At 42.9% G+C, this 13,507-nt stretch overlaps 1 protein-coding gene across 1 annotated transcript in view; it reads right to left on the reverse strand.

Moving 5' to 3' along the window:
- SELENBP1 (selenium binding protein 1) overlaps positions 1–13,507 on the reverse strand; it is a 51,475-nt gene that overhangs the window by 16,672 nt on the left and 21,296 nt on the right. The window lies entirely within an intron of this gene.

Here is a 13,507-nt window from a genome sequence, read left to right on the forward strand (position 1 = left end):
GTGTTTAATCCTCACAACAACCCTGTGAAATGAGCACTCTCGTGTCCACTTGACAGATAAGGGAGTTACACATACCAAAGGGAAGTAACTTGACAAAGTCATACAGCTAGTGAGCGGCAGAGCCCAGGAAGTGAACCCAGGCAGTTGGCGTTAGACTCTGTGCCTGTGACTCCTACACTATAATAATGTAGTAAATCATATAATCTTCACAGCTCCTTGGGATAGGTTGTTTTTGTGTTCTATCGTTTGGGTCTGGCCAGCACATACATCTCTTTTAAAGTTTGGTGGGAGACAGAACCCACCAACCACTTCAAGAACCAAAAGGTCAGATACTCACTGTCCCAGGTCCCCTTGCAGCTGGGAGCAAGCATGTGACTTGGTCTTGGACAGCCAGCTGTGCCTAAGGAGGACCATGACACAGAGAAATAGGGACAGTGGGGAGTGGGCTTTGGTTGATGCCGGGGGCACGCAAGTGTTTGGGTAGGTAGCATGCTACAGAAGCTCCCAGGGTCCCATGATGCTGGTGGCGCCAGGGCTGCACTTGAAATCTGAGAGGCAGAAGCAGCGTTCTGAGAATGGGGTCTCGGACAAGGAAAGGCTCTCCGGCTGCTCCTGGCTGCAGTTCAGGCACATCTGTCACTGGGGCCTTATGACTCAGGGGATCCAGTGGTGCTTGACATACTGGGGTGATCTTAGAGACTGTAGCAAGCGTGGCCCAAAGTGGTGGTGAGGCCCAGCCAACTTCAGCAAGTAACAGTTCTTCTCTTGATAAATAGCTTCTTGTGAGTTTCTGGATCTCAGTAGAAACCAAACATAAAGCCAAGCCCCTTATGAACTGAGGATTATCTGATCCACCTAGCCAGCCCAGGGTCTCACAAGCCCCGGTGCTCCTCATCTTCAAATAGAGCTGGCTGGAGCCTGATAGTATCCTGAAGGCAGAAAGGAGCCACAGAATGCCCCAGTGTGCCTTCTAGCTTGCCATATCTTGCTAAATAACCTCTCCTCCCTCAGGCCACTCCAGTGGCTTCAGGAGAAGTTAGGCATGAAGACACTGAAAACAAAAAAAAAATTCCAGGGGACTTCCCTGGTGGTCCAGTGGTTAAGAATCTGCCTTCCGATGCAGGGGACAAGGGTTCAGTCCCTGGTTGGGGAACTAAGATCCCACATGCTGCGGGGCAACTAAGCCCATGCGCCACAAGTACTGAGCCCGTGGCTCTAGAGCCCGAGTGCCACAACTAGAGAGAAGCCCGCACACCGCAATGAAGGATCCCGTGTGCCACAACCAAGATGCCGTGTGCCACAACTATGACCCGATGCAGCCAAATAAATAAATATTACAAAAAAAATTCCAGCTTGGATTGCAGGAGACTGGCTCTGCACCACACACCATCACCAGCCAGAAGTGGCTTATTATTAAGAGATTAACAGCAAGAATTCTAAATAGATAAACAAGGTACTACTGCATAGCACAAGGAACTGTATTCAATATCTTGTAATAACCTATAATGGAAAAGAATCTGAAAAAGAATATATATATATATATATATATATATATATATATATATATTTATATGTAAAACTGAATCACTTTGTTGTATACCTGAAACTAACACAACATTGTAAATTAACTATACTTCAATTTTTAAAAATGGTTAAAAAAACCCACCACAGTTTAAAAAAAAAAAAGATTAATAGCAAGAATTCTAGAACCAGACTGCCTGTATTTGAATTCTGGTTCCATTAGTTCCTAGCTATATGAATTTGGGCAAGTGTTTTTTTTTTTATTTTGTTTTGTTTTGTTTTGTTTTTGCGGTACGCAGGCCTCTCACTGTTGTGGCCTCTCCTATTGCGGAGCACAGGTTCCGGGCGCGCAGGCTCAGTGGCCATGGCTCACGGGCCCAGCCACTCCGCGGCATGTGGGATCTTCCCGGACCGGGGCATGAACCCGTGTCCCCTGCATCGGCAGGCGGACTCTCAACCACTGCGCCTCCAGGGAAGCCCCATAATCACACTTTTGAAAGTGTGGGCCTCAGTCATGTTATAATGCATCGTGAGTTTGTCAGCAGTGGGTAAGCATCTCAAAGAGGCACAAATCTGGTCACCCAGATTGCTCCCAAAGTGGGCAGAAGAAAAGGACTGGATTAAGGGTGCAATGAGATCAGCTCCTCCTGCTAGGCTCAATGACTCCTCATCTAGACAGGGCCTCCACCTCCACTGAGAGATGTCACAGATAATGATCATGATGGGCTGAGCTTGTTTTCTTCCTCTCCCTTCCTTCTCCTCCCTGTGTCCTCCCCATCAGGTCCTCCAAATACATGCGCCTTCAACCAGCAATCTGATATACAATCTACAGCTACTTATTGCCTGTTACTTGCTTTCCTTCCTCTGGTAATTCTCCTACGTTTTTTTTGTTGTTGTTGTTGCGGTATGTGGGCCTCTCACTGCTGTGGCCTCTCCCGTTGCGGAGCACAGGCTCTGGACGCGCAGGCCCAGCGGGCCATGGCTCACGGGCCCAGCCGCTCCGCGCCATGTGGGATCTTCCCGGACCGGGGCACGAACCCGTGTCCCCTGCATTGGCAGGCGGACTCTCAACCACTGTGCCACCAGGGAAGCCCTGGGCAAGTGTTTTAATCCCTCTGAACCTCTGTTTCCTTATCTCTAAAAGAGAGATAATAAAAATACCTAACCTCATAGGTTGGTTTAAAAATTAAATAACTTAATGTATGTAAAACTCTTCGAATAGTACATGCACTAAATGTTCCTGTTATTATTGCGGTAATAAAGCCCTTCTGAGAAAAAGTTCTAGAGATCTATTGCACAACAACGTGAATATACTTAACACTATTGAACTGTACATTTAAAAATGGTTAAGACAGTAAATTTAATGTTATAGGTTTTTTACCACAATTAAAAAATGTTTTAACCCTTAGGAAAACAGAAGTTTTTAACATGGAATTTTTTTTTGATGGAGTTTTATTTATTTATTTATTCATTTATTTATTTTGGCTGAGCCACGTGGCTTGTGGGATCTTATTTCCCCAACTAGGGATGGGACCCAGACCCCCTGCAGTGGAAGTGTGGAGACTTAACCACCGACTGCCAAGGAATTCCCTGGAATTTTATAAGATACTTACTTTCAAATCTAGAGACTCAGTGGTCTTTTTCTTAAATTGTACATAATTAACAAATGCCTCTTCACCGAAAAAAAATAATAAAGCCCTTCTGAGAGATGGTCCTGGAAGTTAATGGAGAAAGAAAATCCTCCAATGGGTAAAGTTTCAAGTAGAATACATCATTGGCTCTTTTGGGGGAAGACACAGAGGATCTATACTGATTCATGTGCAAGGTCAGTGATTTGGCTGGGTGGACAAACTTAGATGGAACAAAATCAGAGGGTTGGGGAAAAGAGGTTTGGGAAGAAGTCTTGTGAATGGACCTCTTAGGAGGACCCCAGAACACAAGAATATTTGTGTCTAGTAGAGCCACTCACCACCATAAGGCCGTCTCCCTAGAGGCTACTCCTGGTGGTCAGATGGGTAAGGTGAACCTGCTTTATGGGTGTCATTCTGTTTCTCCCGGAGACATTCTATGAACCAAACAGCTGTGGTGGCAAGGACACAGGCTGTATGTGGCCTTCACAGGATGGACCGCCCCTTACCAAGTCAGACCTAGTGGGGGCTACTGCTGAAGGTCAGCTTGGCCCACAAAAGCTATCAATTCAGCCCACCTACTTGATGAAGGGTGCTTATGTTAGCTCTCTTCCAACAAGGAAGGGGCAGAAATTTGTTCTCTCTAGAAGGCAATTACGCATTTTTAGCCTTGAATTTATTTTCCCTACTCCCATACATCTGCCCGCCCCCACCATCTGTGGACATTTCAGATGCCTCATACGCTATCATGGCTCCCCACACGCATGGCTTCTGACCAAGATCTCACTGTACAGTGAAAGAGTGTTGACAGTGTCTAGCACGTGAAGTGCTCTACAAGTATTAGTGTAACCAAAAGTGGGGTCCAGCTGCTCAGTGCTCAAAAGCCCGTAAAGAGGCAAGTTGGTGGAAAGGAAAGTTTGCTTTATTTTGGAAGCTGGCAAGGGGGGGGGCGGGGGAGGGCGGATTCCCCTCCCCCTCCCCTCCCCTCCCCCTCTCCCCCTCCCCTCCCCCTACCCCCACTGACAATCAGTGGGCAAGAGCTTTTATAGATGTAGGGAGGGGCTACATACAGAAACAGCACAGTCAGCTCTGACAGTCATCTTGAAATTGGTCATGCAGTGGTCTGACCAGCGTCATCTTGATTTAAAAAAATATATTTAGGGCCTCCCTGGTGGCGCAGTGGTTGAGAGTCCGCCTGCCGATGCAGGGGATACGGGTTCGTGCCCCGGTCTGGGAGGATCCCATATGCCGCGGAGCGGCTGGGCCCGTGAGCCATGGCCGCTGAGCCTGCGCGTCCGGAGCCTGCGCGTCCGGAGCCTGTGCTCCGCAACGGGAGAGGCCACGGCAGTGAGAGGCCCGCATACCGAAAAAAAAAATATATATATATATATATATTTATTATTTATTTATTGTTGTGGCTGTGCCTGGTCTTAGTTACAGCATGTGGGATCTTCGTTGCGGCATGCATGCAGGATCTAGTTCCTGGACCACGGATCGAACCCGGGCTCCCTGCATTGGGAGAGTGGAGTCTTTACCCACTGGACCATCAGGGAAGTCCCTAGATTGTCTTAAGTACAGTTAATCTTCAGTTCCAGGGTTGGTTTGTTCCCATTTCCTTGAGGCCAATTCTTGGAACTGTGGCATCTTATGTCATGGCTACAGTCTGGTCATCATGTAGTTAACTTCTTCCACCTGGTGGGGGTTTCAGTATCTGCAAGACAGCTCACAGGAAATGGCTCTGAATGTTATCTATAGCCTTTGAGAAGGAACTAAAGGTCCTTGACTTTGTTTACGGACTAAACTATTATTATTTTGTCCTGTTTGACTGCTTTTCTTTGCTTCTGCATTTTCTCACTTCTCTGATTAAACTTATTCTTTGGCTAAAGATTTTCCACAGACAAGAGGCAGGCGGAGGACATGGTGGGGAAGGACCATAGGGTCCTCCTCCATTTCATTAGCTCATCTAATTTTCACAGAAACCATATTAAGCTAAGTACCATTATTATCTCCATTTTACAGATAAGGAAACTGAGTTATAGAGAAGTTTTGTAAATGGCTCAAAGTCACAGTAGGTAAGTGAGTGGTGAGGCCAATATATGAATCCAAACAGTTTGGCTCCAGAGTCCATGTTCTTTACCCTGGAAGGCCCATGGGAGTCATGAATCTTAGGTACTCCATCCTTCAGAAGCAGTTGGCTTTGTAGAGACTGAGTTATGGCAAAACCTTCTGAGAATGGAGTGCTGACCACAGAGTGGAGTGCAGTGTATGCTCTGAACCAGCAGCAATTCTATGGCACCATTTCTCTCTCAGCCAGGATACATGGTGGCCCCAGGAAGACAGAGATAGAGGTGGGAGTGGGGCCTCTCACTACTACACCTAATAACCCATTCACAACATTTTTGTGTGTAGCCCCATGACTCTGGGCTCTGCTGGTTTAGAGGTTTGGTATCCCAAGGAGGTTTGCTTCCACAAAGAGGAGACACCAATAGGCCCATTGCACTGGAACCTGAGACAGACACCTGGCCATTTGGGGCTTTTTAAGCCATTGAGTAAACAGGCAAAGAAAGGGAATAAGATGTTAGCGGGGATGATTGATCCTGATGATTTAGAGAAAATAAGGTTACTGTTACACAGCAGGGTCAGAGAGGAGGATGTGTGCAACCCAGCGGCACCCCAGGGATATCTCATACCACCATCATGTCCAATGGTTAAAGTTAACAGAAGACTAAACCAGCAGAAGCAAGATAACAGCTAGTTATCCTCCAGGAGTGAAGGTTTAAGTCACTCCATAAGAAAAGAACCCAACCATCTTAAATCCTGCCTGTATAACATAGTGGTTTAGAGCCTGAGCTCTGGTACCAGACTACCTGGATTTAAATCTGAGTGCTAACACATGCTGTCTACTTTAGTTTCCACACCTGTAAAATGGGGATAATAATAGTTCATATCTCAAACGGTTATTTTGAGAATTGAGTAATACTTATAAAACACATAGAACAGGGTCTGGCATGTAGTAAACACTTTATAAATGTTAGCTATTATTAAGACAAAGGAATGAGAAGCAACAGAGGAAAGTCATAAATACCAGTGACAGCCTCGGGCTCAGTTGCGAAAATGAGAACAGTACAGGAATGTTTATACCAGTTTTACTTGTAATAGCCAAAAACTAGTCTGAAACAATCCAGATGTTCGGCAGTATGTGATTAAATAAACTGTGGTACATCCACACCATGGTAGATTGCAGCAGTAAGAAGAAATGAACTATTGCACAGAGAAAGAAACCATCAAAATGAAAAGGTAACCTACAGAATGGGAGAAAATACTTGTAAATCATCTATCTGATAAGAGGTTAATGTCCAAAGTTTACAAAGAGCTCATACAACTTGACTGCAAAAACCCAAACAATCTGATTAATAAATGGGCAAAGAATTTGAATAGACATTTTTCCAAAGAAGACATACAGATGGCCAACAGGCACATGAAAAGGTGCTCAGCATCACTCATCATCAGGGAAATGCAAATCAAAAGCACAAAGCACTGGTGGGGCACAGCTACAAGTGGAGGCACGCACCATGGTCCCAGGCGGACAGCCCTCAGTGATGGCACGCGGCCTACAGCTCCTGCTCCTGAGCTGTGCCTACAGCATGGCGCACCCTGCCCAGGAGGTGAAGATGGCCTGTCTGGAGGATGTGGCCTTGCCCTGCACTGCCGGCTGAGACCCGCAGGTCCCCTATGCACTCTCCTGGGCCAAGCTTACAGATGGCTGTATAGAGAGGTTGGAGGTGTCCCAGGAAGACCTGTGGTACTCTCAGCAGAGGGCTCTTCAGCGGCCCCCAGGGAAAGGCTGTATTCCCTGAGGATCTGAAACACTACAAGCTGCAACTCGGGGACCTGCAGGTATTCTCTGGGAGATCCGGAAAGGCAGAGAAAGTTAAGTGGGACTGTGATCTTGAAAGTGACAGGATGCTCTAAGGGACGCAAAGAAGAGACTTTTAAGAAATACAGAGCTGGGCTTCCCTGGTGGCGCAGTGGTTGAGAGTCTGCCTGCTGATGCAGGGGACACGGGTTCATGCCTCAGTCCCGGAAGATCCCACATGCCGCAGAGCGGCTGGGCCCGTGAGCCATGGCCGCTGAGCCTGTGCATCCAGAGCCTGTGCTCCACAAAGGGAGAGGCCACAACAGTGAGAGGCCCGCGCACTGCAAAAAAAAAAAAAAAAGAAAAAGAAATACAGAGCTGACACCGTGGGGCCAAGGACACTGGCAGCAGAAGTCCTGGGAAGTACTCCTTGGCGTGAGCCCTCCCAGAGTCTGTCATTAGCCCCACCAAAGAGCCCAGGTAGGCTCCAGTGTTGGGTTGCCTCAGGCAAAACAACCAACAGGGAGGGAACCCAGCCCCACCCATCAACAGTCAAGCGGATTAAAGTTTTACCGAGCTCTGCCCACTAGAGCAACAGTCAGCTCTACCCACCACCAGTCCCTCCCATCAGGAAACTTACACAAGCCTCTTAGATAGCCTCATCCACCAGAGGGCAGACAGCAGAAGCAAGAAGAACTACAGTCCTGCAGCCTGTGGAACAAAAACCACATTCACAGAAAGTTAGACAAGATGAAAACGCAGAGGGCTATGTACCAGATGAAGGAACAAGATAAAACCCCAGAAAAACAACTAAATGAAGTGGAGATAGGCAACCTTCCAGAAAAAGAATTCAGAAAAATGATCGTGAAGATGATCCAGGACCTCAGAAAAAGAATGGAGGCAAAGATCGAGAAGATGCAAGAAATGTTTAACAAAGACCTAGAAGAATTAAAGAACAAATAAACAGAGATGAACAATACAATAACTGAAATGAAAACTATACTAGAAGGAATCAATAGCAGAATAACTCAGGCAGAAGAACGGATAAGTGACCTGGAAGACAGAATGGTGGAATTCACTGCTACGGAACAGAATAAAGAAAAAAGAATGAAAAGAAACGAAGACAGCCTAAGAGACCTCTGGGACAACATTAAATGCAACAACATTCACATTATAGGGGTCCCAGAAGGAGAACAGAGAGAGAAAGGACCCGAGAATATTTGAAGAGATTATAGTCGAAAACTTCCCTAACATGGGAAAGGAAATAGCCACCCAAGTCCAGGAAGCACAGTGAGTCCCATACAGAATAAACCCAAGGAGAAACACGCCAAGATACATTGGCATGTAATCAAATTGGCAAAAATTAAAGACAAAGAAAAATTATTGAAAGCAGCATGGGAAAAATGAAAAATAACATACAAGGGAACTCCCATAAGGTTAACAGCTGATTTCTCAGCAGAAACTCTACAAGCCAGAAGGGAGTGGCATGATATACTTAAAGTGATGAAGGCGAAGAACCTACAACCAAGATTACTCTACCCAGCAAGGATCTCATTTAGATTCGATGGAGAAATCAAAAGCTTTACAGACAAGCAAAAGCTAAGAGAATTCAGCACCACTAAACCAGTTCTACAACAAATGCTAAAGGAACTTCTCGAAGTGGGAAACACAAGAGAAGAAAATGCTCTAACAAAAAGACACAGGCTTGCTGAATGGATACAAAAACAAGACCCATATATATGCTGTCTACAAGAGACCCACTTCAGACTTAGGCACACATACAGACTGAAAGTGAGGGGATGGAAAAAGATATTCCATGCAAATGGAAATCAAAAGAAAGCTGGAGTAACAATACTCATATCAGATAAAATAGACTTTAAAATAAAGAATGTTACAAGAGACAAGGACGGACACTACATAATGATCAAGGGATCAATCCAAGAAGAAGATATAACAATTATAAATATATATGCACCCAACATAGGAGCACCTCAATACATAGGGCAACTGCTAACAACTATAAAAGAGGAAATCGACAGTAACACAATAATAGTGGGGGACTTTAACACCTCACTGACACCAATGGACAGATCATCCAAAATGAAAATAAATAAGGAAACAGAAGCTTTAAATGACACAATAGACCAGATAGATTTAATTGATATTTATAGGATATTCCATCCAGAAACAGCAGATTACACTTTCTTCTCAAGTGTGCACGGAACATTCTCCAGGATAGATCCATCTTGGGTCACAAATCAAACCTCAGTAAATTTAAGAAAACTGAAATCATATAAAGCAGCTTTTCTGACCACAATGCTATGAGATTATAAATGAATTACAGGGAAAAAAACATAAAAAACACAAACACATGGAGGCTAAACAATACGTTACTAAACAACCAAGAGATCACTGAAGAAATCAAAAAGGAAATCAAAATATACCTAGAGAAAAATGACAATGAAAACACAACGATCCAAAACCTATGGGATGCAGCAAAAGCAGTTCTAAGAGGGAAGTTTATAGCTATACAAGCCTACCTCAAGGAACAAGAAAAATCTCAGGTAAACAATCTAACCTTACACCTAAAGGAACTAGAGAAAGAAGAACAAACAAAACCCAAAGTTAGCAGAAGGAAAGAAGTCATAAAGATCAGAGCAGAAATAAATGAAATAGAAACAAAGAAAACAATAGCAAAGATCAATAAAACTAAAAGCTGGTTCTTTGAGAAGATAAACAAAATTGATAAACCATTAGCCAAACTCATCAAAAAAAGAGGGAGAGGACTCAAATCAACAAAATTAGAAATGAAAAAGATGTTACAACAGACTCCACAGAAATACAAAGCATCCTAAGAAACTACTACAAGCAACTCTATGCCAATAAAATGGACAACCTGGAAGAAATGGACAAACTCTTAGAAAGGTATAACCTTCCAAGACTGAACCAGGAAGAAACAGAAAATATGAACAGACCAATCACAAGTAATGAAATTGAAACTGTGATTAAAAATCTTCCAACAAACAAAAGTCCAGGACCAGATGGCTTCACAGGTGAATTCTATCAAACATTTAGAGGAGAGCTAACACCCATCCTGCTCAAACTCTTCCAAAAACTTGCAGAGTAAGGAACACTCCCAAACTCATTCTATGAGGCCACCATCATCCTGATACCAAAACCAGACAAATATACTACAAAAAAAGAAAATTACAGACCAATATCACTGATGATATAGATGCAAAGATCCTTAATAAAATACTAGCAAACAGAATCCAACAACACATTAAAAGGATCATACACCACGATCAAGTGGGATTTATCCCAGGGATGCAAGGATTCTTCAATATACGCAAATCAATCAATGTGATACACCATATTAACAAATTGAAGAATAAAAGCCATATGATCATCTCAATAGATGCAGAAAAAGCTTTTGACAAAATTCAACACCAATTTATGATAAAAACTCTACAGAAAGTGGGCATAGAGGGAACCTACCTCAACATAATAAATGCCATATATAACAAACCCACAGCAAACATCATTCTCAATGGTGAAAAACTGAAAGCATTGCCTCTAAGATCAGGAATGAGACAAGGATGTCCACTCTCACCACTATTATTCAACATAGTTTTGGAAGTCCTCGCCACAGCAATCAGAGAAGAAAAAGAAATAAAATGAATACAAATTGGAAAAGAAGAAGTAAAACTGTCACTGTTTGCAGATGACATGATACTAAACATAGAGAATCCTAAAAATGCCACCAGAAAACCACTAGAGCTAATCAATGAATTTGGTAAAGTTGCAGGATACAAAATTAATGCACAGAAATCTCTTGCATTCCTATACACTAATGATGAAAAATCTGAAAGAGAAATTATGGAAACACTCCCATTTACCATTGCAACAAAAAGAATAAAATAGGGCTTCTCTGGTGGCGCAGTGGTTGAGAGTCCGCCTGCTGATGCAGGGGACACGAGTTCATGCCCCAGCCCAGGAAGATCCCACATGCTGTAGAGTGGCTAGGCCCATGAGCCATGGCTGCTGAGCCTGTGCGTCTGGAGCCTGTGCTCCGCAATGGGAGAGGCCACAACAGTGAGAGGCCCGCATACCGTAAAAAAAAAATAAATAAATAAAAAACCTAGGAATAAACCTACCTAGGGAGACAAAAGACCTGTATGCAGAAAACTATAAGACACTGATGAAAGAAATTAAAGATGATACTAACAGATGGAGAGATATACCATGTGCCTGGATTGGAAGAATCAATATTGTGAAAATGGCTATACTACCCAAGGCAATCTGCAGATTCAATGCAATCCCTATCAAATTACCAATGGCATTTTTTATGGAACTAGAACAAATCATCTTAAATTTTGTATGGAGACACAAAAGACCCCGAATAGCCAAAGCAGTCTTGAGGGAAAAACATGGAGCTGGAGGAATCAGACTCCCTGACTTCAGACTATACTACAAAGCTACAGTAATCAAGACAATATGGTACTGACACAAAACCAGAAACATAGATCAATGGAACAGGATAGAAAGCCCAGAGATAAACCCACGCACCTCTGGTCAACTAATCTATGACAAAGGAGGCAAAGATATACAATGGAGAAAAGACAGTCCCTTCAATAAGTGGTGCTGGAAAAACTGGACAGCTACATGTAAAAGAATGAAATTAGCACACTCCCTAACACCCTACACAAACTAAACTCAGAATGGATTTGAGACCTACATGTAAGACCGGACACTATAAAACTCTTAGAGGGAAACATAGGAAGAACATTCTTTGACATAAGTCACAGCAAGATCTTTTTTGATCCACCTCCTAGAATAATGGGAATAAAAACAAAAATAAACAAATGGGACCTAATGAAACTTCAAAGCTTTTGCACAGCAAAGGAAACCATAAACAAGACAAAAAGACAACCCTCAGAATGGGAGAAAATATTTGCAAATGAATCAACCGACAAAGGATTAATCTCCAAAATATATAAACAGCTCATGCAGCTCAATATTAAAGAAACAAACAACCCAATCCAAAAATGGGCAGAAGACCTAAATAGACATTTCTCCAAAGAAGACATACAGATGGCCAAGAAGCACATGAAAAGCTGCTCAACATCTCTAATTATGAGAGAAATGCAAATCAAAACCACAATGAGGTCTCACCTCATACAAGTTAGAATGGGCATCATCAGAAAATCTACAAACAACAAATGCTGGAGAGGGTGTGGAGAAAAGGGAACCCTCTTGCACTGTTGGTGGGAATGTAAATTGATACAGCCACTATGGAGAACAGTATGGAGATTCCTTAAAAAAACTAAAAATAGAATTACCATATGACCCAGGAATCCCACTACTGGGCATATACCCAGAGAAAACCATAATTCAAAAAGACACATGCACCCCAATGTTAATTGCAGCACTATTTACAATAGCCAGGTCATGGAAGCAACCTAAATGCCCATCGACAGATGAATGGATAAAGAAGATGTGGTACATATATACAATGGAATATTACTCAGCTATAAAAAGGAATGAAATTGGGTCATTTGTTGAGACGTGGATGGATCTAGAGACTGTCATACAGAGTGAAGTAAGTCAGAAAGAGAAAAACAAATATCGTATATTAACGCATATATGTGGAACCTAGAAAAATGGTACAGATGAACTGGTTTGCAGGGCAGAAATTGAGACACAGATGTAGAGAACAAACATATGGACACCAAGCAGGAAAAGCGGCAGAGTGGGGGTGGTGGTGGTGTGATTAATTGGGCAATTGGGATTGACATGTATACAGTGATGTGTATAAAATTGATGACAAAAAAAAAAAAAGACCCAGCGCAGTCAAAAATAAAAAGAAATTAAAAAAAAAAAAAAAAAAAGAAAACCAATTCATGATATATCTGTGTTGTGGAATACTGTGAAGTAATCACAACAAAGAAAGTAGAATATACATGCTGGCATGGAAGGAGAGTCAAGAAATTTGAGTGCAAATGCAGGCTGCCATACTGTCTGTGCAATATGATTCTATTTTTCTTTTTCTTTCCTTTTTTTTTTCTTTTTAGTAAACAACTCTTTGTTTGCATGTGGACAAAAGCAGTCTAGAAAGGCACAACAAAATGCAAGTGAAGGTTACTTCTTGGGAAGAGTGAAACTGAATAGTTTTTTTTTTTAACATCTTTATTGGAGTATAATTGCTTTACAGTGGTGTGTTAGTTTCTGCTTTATAACAAAGTGAATCAGTTATACATATACATATGTTCCCATATCTCTTCCCTCTTGCGTCTCCCTCCCTCCCACCCTCCTTATTCCACCCCTGTAGGTGGTCACAGAGCACCGAGATGATCGGCTGCTTCCCACTAGCTACCTATTTTACGTTTGGTAGCGTATATATGTCCATGCAACTCTCTCACTTTGTCCCAGCTTACCATTCCTCCTCCCCGTATCCTCAAGTCCATTCTCTAGTAGGTCTGCATCTTTATTCTCATCTTGC

The sequence above is a fragment of the Mesoplodon densirostris genome, chromosome 2 (genome assembly GCF_025265405.1).
Source record: "Mesoplodon densirostris isolate mMesDen1 chromosome 2, mMesDen1 primary haplotype, whole genome shotgun sequence".
In the NCBI taxonomy this organism is placed as follows: Eukaryota; Metazoa; Chordata; class Mammalia; order Artiodactyla; family Ziphiidae; genus Mesoplodon; species Mesoplodon densirostris.